The sequence below is a fragment of the Pinus tabuliformis genome, chromosome 8, assembly GCF_031772625.1.
Source record: "Pinus tabuliformis cultivar Carrire ecotype Pingquan chromosome 8, CPIR1, whole genome shotgun sequence".
Taxonomy (NCBI): Eukaryota; Viridiplantae; Streptophyta; class Pinopsida; order Pinales; family Pinaceae; genus Pinus; species Pinus tabuliformis.
In genome coordinates, this window is record NC_142294.1 from 320,092,731 (window position 1) to 320,108,781 (window position 16,051).

General features: G+C 31.8%; 1 pseudogene; it reads right to left on the reverse strand.

Annotated features, from left to right (window-relative positions):
• Positions 1 to 16,051, reverse strand: part of LOC149235429 (O-fucosyltransferase 23 pseudogene) — a 38,113-nt pseudogene that overhangs the window by 1,667 nt on the left and 20,395 nt on the right.

Here is a 16,051-nt window from a genome sequence, read left to right on the forward strand (position 1 = left end):
TTTGGGAATCCGACAAAGACCCAGGATTTCACACGAGTGAGAGAGACAATTTACTTGATGTGGTTTATAAACATGTATATGCATCTCCTAGATGGGGAGGAGCAAGTGGAGAGAGAAAATTGTGAATTGTAACCATTTTCCCCAATTGTAGAATTATCAAACTAATTAATTTTATATTGCTTATTATATTTGAGAATAAGATTACATATAATTTTAAAAATATATGTTTTCAATCAATTCTATGTTTTGAATTTTTTTTAATTATAAATGTAAAATCATAAATTTAATTAATTATATACATTTTAATTTTATTATATTTTTAAATTAAAAATATAAAATCATAAATTTAAATGGTCCAAATATAATGCACTTAATATTTATAATTTGGGTAGCCCTTTCCGAATTTATACATTCTATTATATATTAAATATTATCCATTAAAATGAAAATAAATATCTACAAATTTTAATAATAATAAAGAATTTGGTATGTTATTATTTTTTTTATTAGTAATTTTAAAGTTATAAATTACAATTTTTGAAATTATATTACATTTTTCACGTATTATTGTATATAATATTTATAAAATTAAATAAAATAACCATATATTTAATAACTTTTTTTTTTTATTATCAATTTTATGGTTTGAAAATTTTCTAAAATAAAAATATAAAATTATAATTTTAAATCGTTCAAATTTCATTGTAATTCACTTGATATTTATAATATTTATTGGCTTTTCTAAGTTTATGTTTTCTACTTTATTTTAAATATTATTGATTAAAAGAAAAATAAATATCTACAAATTTAAATAATTGCATGAGAGACTTTAGTCCAACATGAATTATTACATGGGAGACTTTAGCCCAAAGTGAATGAGATGTTGTAAGGTTATCTAATGTTATTTAAACATGTTAATTTAGTCAAATTACATAAATATAAAATAAAATAAAATAAGAATTGTAATTATTAATAATTAAACCATTTTCAATTCATCGTAACTCTAGATTTAGATAGCCTACAAAGGGATCAAATTTCTCAAGGTGCAATCTTTTCCACTAGATCCATCTTAACTCTAGATTTAGTGAGCATAGACAGGGAATTTTTTTCTTGATAATAATGTTAGAATTTTTTCTATTTGTATAGTTTGGGAAATCTTACACAGACCCAGGAATTCACACGAGTGAGAGAGACAATTTACTTGATGTGGTTTATAAACATGTATATGCATCTCCTAGATGGGGAGGAGCAAGTGGAGGGATATGGAGATGAGTATGAGATTGTTTTGTGTGAGAAATCCATCACAACTTGTTAGATTTCTCACTCTACAATGTTTCTATGTGCTTGAATTTTACGCTAAAAGGAAATCTAACACATGTTAGATTTTCTTTTACATTGCAATGTTGTTAATCTAGCACACATTATACTTATTTAGTCCTAAAATGTTGTTATGTTCTTGTGTTTGTGGTAGAAGGAAATATAGCATGTGTTAGATTTCTTTCAAATTTAAATGTGCTTGTGTTTGTGTTGAAAGAAAATTTAACACAACCTAGATTTCTTATACTCTACAATGTTGTTGTTGGCAACGTGTGTGTATTTGTGGTAGACTTAAATCCATCAATTGCTATATTTCTCACTGTACAATTTTTCTATGTGCTCAAGTTTGCGCTAAAAGGAAATCTAACACATGTTAGATTTTATTTTACAATCAATGTTGTTAATCTAGTACACATTAGACTTATTTAGTCCTACAATGTTGTTATGTTCTTTTGTTTGTGCTTGAAGGAAATATAACATGTGTTAGATTTCTTTCAAATTACAATGTGATTGTGCTTGTTTTGGAATAAAATTTAACACAATCTAGATTTCTTATACTCTACAATGTTGTTGTTGGCAACGTGCTTGTATTTGTGGTAGACATAATTCTAGCACTTGTTAGATTTCTCACTCTACAATGTTTCTATGTGCTTGAGTTTGCGCTAAAAGGAAATCTAACACATGTTAGATTTTCTCTTACATTTCAATGTTCTTAATCTAGCACACATTAGAATTATTTAGTCCTAAAATGTTGTTAAGATCTTGTTTTTGTGCTAGAAGGAAATATAGAATGTGTTAGACTTCTTCCAAATTTAAATGTGCTTGTTTTTGTGTTGGAAGAAAATTTAACACAAGGTAGATTTCTTATACTCTACAATGTTGTTGTTGGCAACATGCTTGTATTTGTGGTAGACATAAATCTAGCACTTGTTAGATTTCTCACTCTACAATGTTTCTATTTGCTTGAGTTTGCGCTAAAAGGAAATCTAACACATGTTAGATTTTATTTTTACATTGCAATGTTGTTAATCTATCACACATTAGACTTATTTAGTCCTAAAATGTTTTCATGTGGTTGCGTTTGTGCTAGAAGGAAATATAGCATGTGTTAGATTTCTTTCAAATTTAAATGTGCTTGTGTTTGTGTTGGAAGAAAATTTAACACAAGCTAGATTTCGTATACTCTACAATGTTGTTGTTGGCAACGTGCATGTATTTAAGGTAGACATAAATTGAGCACTTGCTATATTTCACACTCTACAATGTTTCTATGTGCTCGAGTTTGCGCTAAAAGGAAATCTAACACATGTTAGATTTTATTTTACATTGTAATGTTGTTAATCTAGCACACATTAGACTTATTTAGTACTACAATGTTGTTATCTCTTGTGTATGTGCTTGAAGGAAATATAACATGTCTTATATTTCTTTCAAATCAAAATGTGCTTGTGTTTTTGTTGAAAGAAAATTTAACACAATCTAGAATTCTTATACTCTACAATGTTGTTGTTCACAACATGCTTGTATTTGTGGTAGACAAAATTTAGCACTTGTTAGATTTCTCACTCTACAATGTCTCTATGTGCTTGAGTTTGCGCTAAAAGGAAATCTAGCACATGTTAGGTTTTCTCTTACATTGCAATGTTGTTAATCTAGCACACATTAGACTTATTTAGTCCTAAAATGTTGTTATGGTCTTGTGTTTGTGCTAGAAGGAAATATAGCATATGTTAGATTTATTTCAAATTTAAATGTGCTTGTGTTTGTGTTGGAAGAAAATTTAACACAAGCTAGATTTCTTATACTCTACAATGTTATTGCTGGCAACGTGTGTGTATTTGTGGTAGACATAAATCTAGCACTTTCTAGATTTCTCACTCTACAATGTCTCTATTTGCTTGAGTTTCCACTAAAAGGAAATCTAACACATGTTAGATTTTATTTTACATTGCAATGTTGTTAATCTAGCACACATTAGACTTATTTAGTACTACAATGTCGTTATGTTCTTGTGTTTGTGCTTGAAGGAAATATAACACACCTTAGATTTCTTTCAAATTAAAATGTGCTTGTTTTTGTGTTGGAAGAAAATTTAACACAATCTAGAATTCTTATACTCTACAATGTTGTTGTTGGCAACATGTTTGTATTTGTGGTAGACATAAATCTAGCACTTGTTAGATTTAACACTCTACAATGTTTCTATGTGCTTGAGTTTGCACTAAAAGGAAATGTAACACATGTTAGATTTTCTCTTACATTGCAATGTTGTTAATCTAGCACACATTAGACTTATTTAGTCCTAAAAATTTGTTATGGTCTTGTCTTTGTGGTAGAAGGAAATATACCATGTGTTAGATTTCTTTCAAATTTAAATGTGCTTGTGTTTTTGTTGGAAGAAAATTTAACACATGCTAGATTTATTATACTCTACAATGTTGTTGTTGGCAACGTTCTTGTATTTGTGGTGGACATATATATATCACTTGCTAGATTTCTCACAGTACAATGTTTCTATGTGCTCGAGTTTGCGCTAAAAGGAAATCTAACACATGTTAGATTTTTTTCTACATTGCAATGTTGTTAATCTAGCACACATTAGACCTATTTAGTCCTACAAGGTTATTATGTTCTTGTGTTTGTGCTCGAAGGAAATATAACATGTGTTAGATTTCTTTCAAATTAAAATGTGCTTGTGTTTGTGTTGGAAGAAAATTTAACAAAAGATAGATTTCTTATACTCTACAATGTTGTTGTTGGTAATGTACTTGTATTTGTGGTAGACATAATCTAGCACTTGCTAGATTTCTCAATCTACAATGTTTCTATGTGCTTGAGTTTGCGCTAAAAGGAAATCTAACACATGTTATATTTTATTTTACATTGCAATGTTGTTAATCTACACACATTAGACTTATTTAGTCCTAAAATGTTGTTATGTTCTTGTGATTGTCCTAGAAGGAAATATAGCATGTGTTATATTTCTTTCAAATTTAAATGTGCTTGTGTTTGTATTGGAAGAAAATTTAACACAACCTAGATTTCTTATACTCTACAATGTTGTTGTTGGAAACGTGCTTGTATTTGTGGTAGACATAAATCTAGCACTTGTGTTAGACATAATTATAGCATGTGTTAGATTTCTTTCAAATTTAATTGTGCTTGTGTTCGTGTTGGAAGAAAATTTAACACAACCTAGTTTTCTTATACTCTACAATGTTGTTGTTGGAAACGTACTTGTATTTGTGGTAGACGTAAATCTAGAACTTGCTAGATTTCTCACTGTACAATGTTTCTATGTGCTCGAGTTTGCACTAAAAGGAAATCTAACACATGTTAGATTTTATTTTACATTGCAATGTTGTTAATCTAGCCCACATTAGACTTATTTAGTACTACAATGTTGTTATGCTCTTGTGTTTGTGCTTGAAGGAAAAATAACATGTGTTAGATTTCTTTCAAATTAAATTGTGCTTGTGTTTGTGTTGGAAGAAAATTTAACACAATCTAGAATTCTTATACTCTACAATGTTGTTTTTGGCAACGTGCTTGTATTTGTGGTAGACATAAATCTAGAACCTGTTAGATTTCTCACTCTACAATGTTTCTATGTGCTTGAGTTTGCGCTAAAAGAAAATCTAACACCTATTAGATTTTCTTTTACATTGAAATGTTGTTAATATAGCACACACTAGACTTATTTAGTCCTAAAATGTTGTTATGTTCTTTTGTTTGTGCTAGAAGGAAATATAGCATGCGTTAGATTTCTTTCAAATTTAAATTTGGTTACGTTTGTGTTGGAAGAAAATTTAACACAAGCTAGATTTCTTATACTCTATAATGTTGTCATTGGCAATGTGATTGTATTTGTGGTAGACATTGTTAGAGCCTATATCGACCTCAGGCTGAAGGGAGGCAATCCTAGGATAACCACAAACCACGCTTAACCTGGTAGCTAGCCCTACTAGGTCGAGAGAGGGCTCTCTCCTTGTCAATCTTAGTGGGGATGACTGAAATAAGAATAGATTTTAGGTATAGTAGCTCTAGGTTTTTTCATTGATTTTGATGGTTTTATTTCTGGATCAAATGGCGCAAGCAGTTTTGGGTCTGGGAAATCAAGTCAGAATTGCAGGGTGTTCTGTGGAGCGAGGTAGGTAGGTGTTTTGGCACTTAGAATTGAGTGATATGGGAGGTCTAAGACTTGTGAGGGGCTAAGGAGGGCATGCAAATGTCATGAATCCTCTTCAAACAGTAGAAAACATTAAAAACTAAATGTATTCCCAAGGCAGAGCACTGACATCAATGTATTCCACCTATCTATATTGATTCATTTAGTTAAGAAGAAAGAAATAGACGTTGGCACATATAACACATGAGCGAAACGGATAACAAAAATGAGAAACAATGCCAAGACACATTACCACAAGAATCCAACAAAAATAGCTGCAAACCCTGGTTTATTTCCTTGCCAACTGCTGTAGTGATGTACAATGAAGCTCACGGCATCCACAAGAGTCCAACCTTTACAAATGACTAAGAAAGTACATAATATAGGCATTAAAACCACCTGAGATAGCCATCAGGGGTAGAATCCAAGAGATCAGGAGCTGTTTCAACCACATCTAAACTAGGAACAAGAAAATAGGTTGTGGAACAACTTGCCTCTAAAACAAAGGAAACTGATACATTCACTTCCAAACCACTCGTAACTGATGTATCTACCTCGTCAAGTAATTTTACATTCTTATTTACATTGCATTACATCATTTACAATCACAAATTTACCAAGAATGAGAGAAAAAGTCAACTGGTAGTCAGACTAGGAAAAATTTTGGAGTTCTGGGCAAAACTAGAAAAATTAGCTATATGTGAAGTGCCATCTCCTGTATGTGCAGCGCCGCTTCTAGCCAGTTTTTGAAGGTCTTATACTCTAGCAAATCAAACCTAAGATAGCTTGTTAGAAAGATCTATCTGTCTAGCTTCTGAAACATCTTGAATTTGATGATTTGGAGGTCATTTGCCCCTTCAAAAATGAATTTTCCCAAGACTGCTTCCTGTGGGTGCAAAAGGTGGCAGAGAGGGCAATTTTTGAGTGTTTTTTGCCCTTTAGATGACCTAGTTTTGCTCCAAATGAGATGAAACTTCCAGGGATCAATGTCCTCTTGATGCTGAATCCAGATCTATATGCCATTTCTGCTACGGATGCACCAATCAAATGCATAGCACTGGTGGTGTTGTGCATATACCACAATTTCCTGTGTTGCATAATTCAAAAATTTGAAATTGACAAAATTGTTTCAAAATTTACCTAGTTTTGGCTCAAAGCTACTTCATGGGTTTCTTTATTGGGCCAATGTAACATCAGCCAAGATATTAAGCTTATCCTCCTTCTTTTTTCGTTTTAAGGCCCTCCTTAATCTTGTGTTAAGTTGCTTAATCCTCATGTTGCATATCCTATTCCAGGTCAAATAATGATAAGCCATATGGTGAAGCATTTTCTTTTCTTTATTTGCCTTCTCTAGCAACTTCTCAAGGTGAATGTTCACCCTCTCTAACCAAGTTTCTCGGTCATCTTCAATTTCTTGTTCAATGAAGGTCAACTTGACCTTTGCCTTTCTTATCTCTTGCCTCTCTTCTCTAAGCATTTGCAACTCCATGATAACCTGCTTGTGAGTTAATTTCTTTTTTTCCTACTCAAAGTAATTAATGATCCATTTTTCTCTTTCCAAATTGACTGATAGGGCTTGAATGTCAACCTTTTTCTACTTGATGATCAAATCTTTGACACTCCTTCGATTTTGAGGACCTACGTCCATGACATTCACTCCTTGTGTCTCTTCATGGTCAACAAGGACAAAATCTCTCTCTTGTCCATCACTAGGATCATCCTCTTGCAACTTTTTCTTTCCTTTATCTCTGCACTTCTGTTGCTGCCCAACTTGTACCTATTTAGTTGGAGAAGAAGGCAAAGCCCCTTCGACTCTAGGTGGAGATAGCATCTGTCTGTGGTCTGTAGATGAAGGTGAGACCCCTTCCACTCCTTATGGAGATAATACTCACTTGGTAGCTTCAAAAAGCCTCCTCCTAGTGCCTCTCTCATAAGTGACAATCACGGGCACCCCAACAGTTTCAATTTGTTTGGCTTGTTCATGTCCTAAAGGTCCACCTTCCTCCTGATGTATTGATGAAAATATTTGAGGGCCTTTGAACACATCATGAGAAATGAATGTTCCCATGGCATTCCAAACTAATTTAGCTGATGTAAAACAACAATTTTAATTATAGAGAAATGATAAATACTTTTGAGTTACTGTGGGTAGGGTTTCTTCTTTGCAAAAAGCGTCATCTTCTCTATGTTTTTGCATATGAAGTAGGGGATACTCATGATTCTCACCTTGGTAAAGTGCATCAGCAATCTAATATGGTAAGCAAAAAATCTAAAGAACCTACCCTCACAAGTAAAATACTTGATGACGACCTTCATCAGTGAAGCTAACCTGTCCTCCAAGAATTTGAAAGGAAACATTGCTGATTTTGTTATGGTATTTAGCCTTAATGTAAGGCTCATAGTACTCCCAGGCAATATTCTGTCTTTTGTTCCATTTCTCACCTACATCTAGAATTCCTATAGCCTCTGAGATAATAGTAGGTGACAAAGTAAATGTGACTCCAGCAAGATTTACTACATTGTTTGCAAGCAAGTAGTTCGCTCATACTAATGGGTTCCTCCCTGATAATCTTACCCCCTTTGTGAGGTTTCCTCTACTGCAAATTCCTGTCCCTAGAAGTGTCACTGAGGGTCTCCTCCCTAGTTTCATAATCAATGTCCATTGGTTTTATTAACTGTAAATGCTAGTGAGGAAAGAAGGCATAGTGTGGGTGAGTGATGAGTACAAAGATATTTTCAAAAATAAAGAGAATGAGTGGGATGGAATAGGGATATGAATGAGATTTGATGGAGTGAAGGGTTTGAAGGATTAGGGTATAAGGGGAATGAGTAGGGTTTTGAGAATTTAGGATATAGGGGTTGTGTATGTGAATAGGGTTTTTGGTAGTATTATGTGTGGGAATGGGTAAACATGAAGGGAATAAACCTTAGGGAAGCTTGTGTAGGAGTTGGGAATCAGCAACCAAGTAGAGAAAAGGACAAAAAATTGAGCAGTGAACTGTGGAGAAACTGTAATTCATGAGACAGCTAGGGTTTAGTTTTTCAAGAGACAAAATCTAAGTGAAAGAATTCTTTTAGCAAGAGTGGCAAAAATACTTACTTGTGAAAGGGGAGGAATCTTGAAGATTGGAAGAAATTTGAAGCAATTTTGGCGATTTTGAGTGTTTTAGCAATCTGTGTGCAGCATTCAACAAGTGCACAACACCCTCCAATAGGTGTGCAATGCCGATTATATGTGCAGTGCCAGTGTAAAATTATACTAGCATAACTCCTCTAATGCATAGCGCCAACCTCCCAATGCACAGCGCTTGCCAATTTTCTTCAAATTTCAATTTTTCTCCCTCTTTTGCTCAGAAATCGCGATTTTTGCTCTCCACTTCACCTTTTCACAATGAAATGGATTTCTACCAATGAACTAATGCTTTGATATTTTTCTTTTGTAGTGGCAGGAATTGGCAAGATGACCAGGAGAAGTTGAATAATACTTATTACATACAGGAACCATAAAATTAAATCAAATTACTTGGAAATAAAACAATAAAATACAAATGCTATATTTTACCTCAAAACAAGTTTTGAGGTTAAAGAGCTTTATTTAGCTTACAAAAAGGAAATTTATGATTTGTTGAACTTTATTTACCCCCTCATGTGTCTACTAACATTTATTACTCTTTTGAATGACCATGGTGAAAAACCCTAAGACCTAGTGAAACTAAAGTCTAATACTGATTTTTATAAATGATGTGAATAGGAATGACTATGAATGACTGAAAAAATATGTGAAATAGGCCAGCAGGTATATAGCATGAGGGACAAATGAAATGAAACCATACCATCAGCTGATCCATGACATAATGGAGTGCAGCTCATCAGAATGGGACACCTAATATGAAATGCAAAAGACAAATTTGATCACTGATGGCAGTGTGAAAGCACTGACACCAACAAACATAAATCTAGAACTTTCTAGATTTCTCAATCTACAATGTTTCTATGTGCTTGACTTTGCGCTAAAAGCAAATCTAACACATGTTAGATTTTCTTTTACATTGCAATGTTGTTATCTTCTTGTGTTTGTGCTAGAAGGAAATATAGCATGTGTTAGATTTCTTTCAAATTTAAATGTGCTTGTGTTTGTGTCGGAAGAAAATTTATCACAAGCTAGATTTCTTATACTCTACAATGTTGTTGTTGGCAACGTGCATGTATTTGTGGTAGACATAAATCTAGCACTTGCTATATTTCTCACTCTACAATGTTTCTATGTGCTCGCGTTTGCGCTAAAAGGAAATCTAACACATGTTAGATTTTATTTTACATTGCAATGTTCTTAATCTAGCACACATTAGACCTATTTAGTCCTACAATGTTGTCATGTTCTTGTGTTTGTGCTCGAAGGAAATATAGTATGTGTTAGGTTTCTTTGAAATTTAAATGTGCTTGTGTTTGTGTTGGAAGAAAATTTAACACAAGCTAGATTTCTTATACTCTACAATGTTGTTGTTGGCAACGTGCTTGTATTTGTGGTAGACATAAATCTAGCACCTGCTAGATTTCTCACTGTACAATGTTTCTATGTGCTCGAGTTTGTGCTAAAAGGAAATATAACACATGTTAGATTTTATTTTACATTGCAATGTTTTTAATCTAGCACACATTAGACCTATTTAGTCCTACAATTTTGTTATGTTCTTCTGTTTGTGCTCGAAGGAAATATAGCATGTCTTACATTTCTTTCAAATTTAAATGTGCTTGTGTTTGTGTTAGAAGAAAATTTAACACAAGCTAGATTTCTTATACTCTACAATATTGTTGTTGGAAACATGCTTGTATTTGTGGTAGACATAAATCTAGCATTTGCTAGATTTCTCACTCTACAATATTTCTATGTGCATGAGTTTGCGCTAAAAGGAAATCTAACAAATGTTATATTTTCTTTTACGCTGCAATGTTGTTAATATAGCACACACTAGACTTATTCAGTCCTAAAATGTTGTTATGTTCTTTTGTTTGTGGTAGAAGGAAATATAGCATGTGTTAGATTTCTTTCAAATTTAAATTTGCTTGTGTTTGTGTTGGAAGAAAATTTAACACAAGCCAGATTTCTTATAGTCTACAATGTCATTGTTGGCAACGTGCTTGTATTTGTGGTAGACATAAATCTAGAACTTGCTCGATTTCTCAATCTACAATGTTTCTATGTGCTTGACTTTACGCTCAAAGGAAATCCAACACATGTTAGATTTTCTTTTACATTGCAATGTTGTTAATCTAGCACACATTAGACTTATTTAGTGCTAAAATGTTGTTATGTTCTTGTGTTTGTGCTAGAAGGAAATATAACATATGTTAGATCTCTTTCAAATTAAAATGTGCTTGTGATTGTGTTGGAAGAAAATTAAACACAACCTAGATTTCTTATACTCTACAATGTTGTTGTTGGCAACATGCCTGTATTTGTGGTAGACATAAATCTAGCACTTGCTAGATTTCTCAATCTACAATGTTTCTATGTGCTTGACTTTCTGCTAAAAGGAAATCTAACACATGTTAGATTTTCTTTTACATTGCAATGTTGTTAATCTAGCACACATTAGACTTATTTAGTCCTACAATGTTGTTATGTTCTTGTGTTTGTGCTAGAAGGAAATATAGCATGTGTTAGATTTCTTTCAAATTTAAATGTGCTTGTGTTTGTGTTGGAAGATAATTTAACACAATCTAGAATTCTTATACTCTACAATGTTGTTGTTGGCAACATGCTTGTATTTGCAGTAGACATAAATATAGCACTTGCTAGATTTCTCACTCTACAATGTTCCTATGTGCTTGCGTTTGCGCTAAAAGGAAATCTAACACATGTTATATTTTCTTTTACATTGCAATGTTGTTAATCTAGCACACATTAGACTTATTTAGTCCTAAAATGTTGTTATGTTCTTGTGTTTGTGCTCGAAGGAAATATAACATGTGTTGGATTTCTTTCAAATTAATATGTTCTTGTGTTTGTGTTGGAAGAAAATTTAACACTATCTAGAATTCTTATAATCTACAATGTTGTTGTTGGAAACGTGCTTGTTTTTGTGGGAGACATAAATATATCCCTTGCTAGATTTCTCACTCTACAATGTTTCTATTGCTTGAGTTTGCTCTAAAAGGAAATCTAACAAATGTTAGATTTTATTTTACATTGCAATGTTGTTAATCTAGCACACTGTAGACTTATTTAGCCTTAAAATGTTGTTATGTTCTTGTATTTGTGCTAGAAGGAAATATAACATGTGTGATATTTCTTTCAAACTTAAATTTGCTTGTGTTTGTGTTGGAAGAAAATTTAACACAAACGAGATTTCTTATACTATACAATGTTGTTGTTGGCAACATGCTTGTATTTGTGGTAGACATAAATCTAGCACTTGCTACATTTCTCACTGTACAATGTTTCTACATGCTCGAGTTTGCAAGTTTGCGCTAAAAGGAAATCTAACACATGTTAGATTTTATTTTAAATTGCAATGTTGTTGATGTAGCACACATTAAACTTATTTAGTCCTACAATGTTGTTATTTTCTTGTGTTCGTGCTCGAAGGAAATATAGCATGTGTTAGATTTCTTTAAAATTAAAATGTGCTTGTGTTTGTGTTGGAAGAAAATTTAACACAATCTAGAATTCTTATACTCCGCGATGTTGTTGTTAACAACATGCTTGTATTTGTGGTAGACATAAATCTAGCACTTGATAGATTCCTCACTCTACAATGTTTCTATGTGCTCGATTTTGCGCTAAAAGGAAATCTAGCACAAGTTAGATTTTATTTTACATTGCAATTTTGTTAATGCTAACATGTTTTTGTTTAGACCAAAAGGAAATCTAGCTTGTGCTATATTTTTTTGTTCATGTAATGTTGTCATTGGAAATATTTATATGTTTGTGTTAGAAGTAAATGTAACACAGACTAAATTTTTCTCACCCTACAATGTTGTTATGTGATTATGTTAGCATTAGAAGGAAATATATTATGTGTTATATTTCTTTCACCTTGTAATGTTGTTAATTGCAACATTCTTGTGTTTTTTATAGGAGGAAATCTTTGTACACTATCTCATTCTTAGACCACATATTCCTTATGAAGGGCCTTCTAATAATTTGAGGGTTTAACATTTTTTATATCGTAACAATAGTATATGTAGGCATGGACTAAAACCTCATAGTCTCTAAACGACAAGGTCAAATGTCATAAGCATGGAGATGTCCTAGGAAATATTATTATTGCAATGTTTTTATTGACATTGTGTTTATGTTTGTGCTAGAAGGAAATTTAGCATGGACTAGATTTGCTTTACAATGCAATGTTGTTGTTGGCAATCTTCTTGTATGCGATAGAATATAGTCTATCATGGGTTACATTTCCTTTGCCTTGCAATATTTTTAATGACAATGTGTTTGTGTTTGTGGTAGAAGGATATCTAGCATGTGCTAAATTTATTTTCCTTTGCAATCTTTTTCTTCGAAATATGATGTGTTCATGCTAAAAATAATTTTAGCACGTGCTAGATTTCTTTCACCTTACAATGTTTTTTCTTACAATATCCATGCATTTGTAATAGAAATAAATCTAGGATGTGAATATTTCTTTTTCTTTGCAAGATCCTTGTTGGCAATATGCTTTTGTTTGTGCTAGAAGTAATTCTCACATTATATATTTCTTTCACCTTGCAAAGTTGTTATGTGTTTGTCTTTATGCTAGACGAAGATCTAGAAGAAAATCTAATGATTGCCATAGTTAAAGTTCTTTCATTGTGTTTTGCTTTTATTTTTTCTAAAGCAAACTAAGAATATACATGACTATAAGAGATAAATTTTGTGTATATATGATGTTATTGTAGTCTCTACAATTGTTTTTATTTATTCACAATGTAATGTCTTTTGGAAATGTGCTTATGCTCATGCTAGAAGGAAGCCTAGTAGATGTTTGCTTTCCTATATTCACGATTAAAAGAACATAATAAATTATTTGGGGGTGCCCTTTTTCTAACCTTTATTAGCTATTATTGTGAGTTCTACACTTGTTATTGTTCTTGTTCATTTTGTTACACATATAATGATGCGAATTCTTATAGTATTTATAAATTCATATTTTCTTCAATAATTTGAAACAGTGATAACCATTTTTTACTTTATTTTCAGAAACCATGGACTATGAAGCTAGTGAGAATTCAAAGGAAGCATCCAAGGAAAAAGGAGGTTCAAGAAACACGACACCAAATTCTTTAAATGGTGTGACAATTTTAGTTTATACATTGTTACAATCTTTAGAAATTGTGTTAATAACTGGTTCTTGATTAATAAAACCCATGGAAATAGCGTTAGGAGTGGGGTTTTAATGAGGAAAACCCTTACTAACATGGGTATTTTATTTTCCAAGCAATTTTAACTAGGTGATAACTTTTGGTGTCATATCGTAAACTTGCATAACATATGTACGCATTTATTATTTTGTGTGTAAATGGAAATCGTGTATTATAAGGTTGTTTAATACTATTTTTTATTTCATGTCTTCCATATTTTTCTTTCTAGAAACTGTGGAAACTAGTGTGCGTGAAATTCGAAGTAAAGTAATGAAGATAAAAAGAAAAACAAGTGATTTACAAATGATGCCCCCTTCAACTGGTATAGTGGTTTTATATTTTATGCACTCTTTTAGAAATGGTTGGATTAGGTGGTTTCTTTTCCTAGCAATTTTACCTAGGTGATAACTTTTTGTGTCATATACTAAACTTGCATAACATATGTACTCATTTTTTATTGTGCATGTAAATGGAAATCATGTATTATAAGTTTGTTTAATAATATTTGGTATTTCATGTATTCCATATTTTTTTTTTTCTAGAAACTACAGAATCTGTTGTGCCTGAAATTCGAAGTAAAGTAGTGAAGAACAAACAAAAAATAAATGATATACAAACGATGCCTCCTTCAACTGGTGTGGTGGTTTTATATTTTATGTAAACTCTCTTAGAAATGGTTAGATTAGGTGGTTTTTCAATATTAATAAGAACATTATGTGACAATATTTGAAATTATATTTTCATTTTGATTAATGCAAATATTTTTTTGTTGTTATTTTCAGAATTGGTTGGCCCAAAAGAAAATGAAATGTTACAACCATCACTTAAGAAAAAGAAAAGTTATTCAACTCAAATGGCAGTATCAATAACACCTTCTACTTCTACTTTTGAAATGATTAAAAAATACAATACATCTAATAAATATGAGTTTGTGCAAGATTGGTAAATCCAAATAGAATCTCCCATGGATATGTTTCCTGATATGTATCTATTTGGATCAATAGATGGAAACGAACTAGAGACATTAGAAATAATAATTAATTGCTATGCTTACAATGAAAATGACATTGACATTTAAGTGGAAATGATTAAAGAAAATGAGGTAAAATTAATTTCATGTCAACTGGAGTATACAAATTTTAGACGAGATTTGATTGAAGCTTCGAGTACTGATTCAACAAATACGATAAATAATTCAATGTTCAAGTTGGATAACTATGAGAGCTTCTCTAAATCCGGACCAAATAGTTGTGCAGATCTTTTAAAATGCATCGCCACCGTTCTGAGATATCGCTATGTAAGAAGTTAAAAAACATCATTTGTACTTCTTCATTTACAACAAAAAGGTAAATTTCTTGATAAAATACCAGATGATAAAATTGATTCTAAATTACTTTCTTTGAGAAGAGTATATTTATCTGATTTGGAGGAGAACATAACAAAAATTGATTTCAAGCCTACTACAGAATTTCAAAAAACTAGGAAAGTTAAATTTGAGACAACAAACCTTGCAAATCAATGTGATGAGATTCATGAAGCCTTCAAGCATTGTTATCTATTTTCAAACTCCTTTAATAGAAAATTGGCTGTTGAAATATGTAAAGAAGCCCCCAAAGTGTTGAAATTAAGATCATGAGATGATTTAAATGTTCAAGTACAAGTGAAATCATTTCTAGAAAAATTTCATACCTCATTCCCCGATGCTCTTCTAATTCCATTTGACATCAATGAGTCTGATCCATTGGTCAACTCTATCAAAATTATAAATGAGACAGATCTAAATTATAAGAATATCAATTTTTGGATAGTTGATGGTCAACATACCATTCAAGCAGCGAAAGAAATTTTAACAAATCCTAAATATAATGTATCGACATAAGCGAAAAAAAATATAAAAAATGTAATGCTCGATTCTTGCATCCATCAGTTGAACCCAGTGAGGTGATCTGCATTTGTTGTCAATTAAATTCTCCAAAGAGGGTATTCTTCACAAATCCATTTATTGATTGTCTGTGCTCGGCAATACATTTTTAATTGCCAATGAAAAATTAAAGAAAAGGAGGATTGGATGTTCTAAGACAGCTAAAGACAAGGTATGTAATTTTAATTATTTTTACATTTAACATTTTATTATTGTATCTATTTTTATTTTAGAGAAATGACTAAAGCTGAAACTATAAGTCATATTTTCTCATATTTATAATGATTTCTCATTAG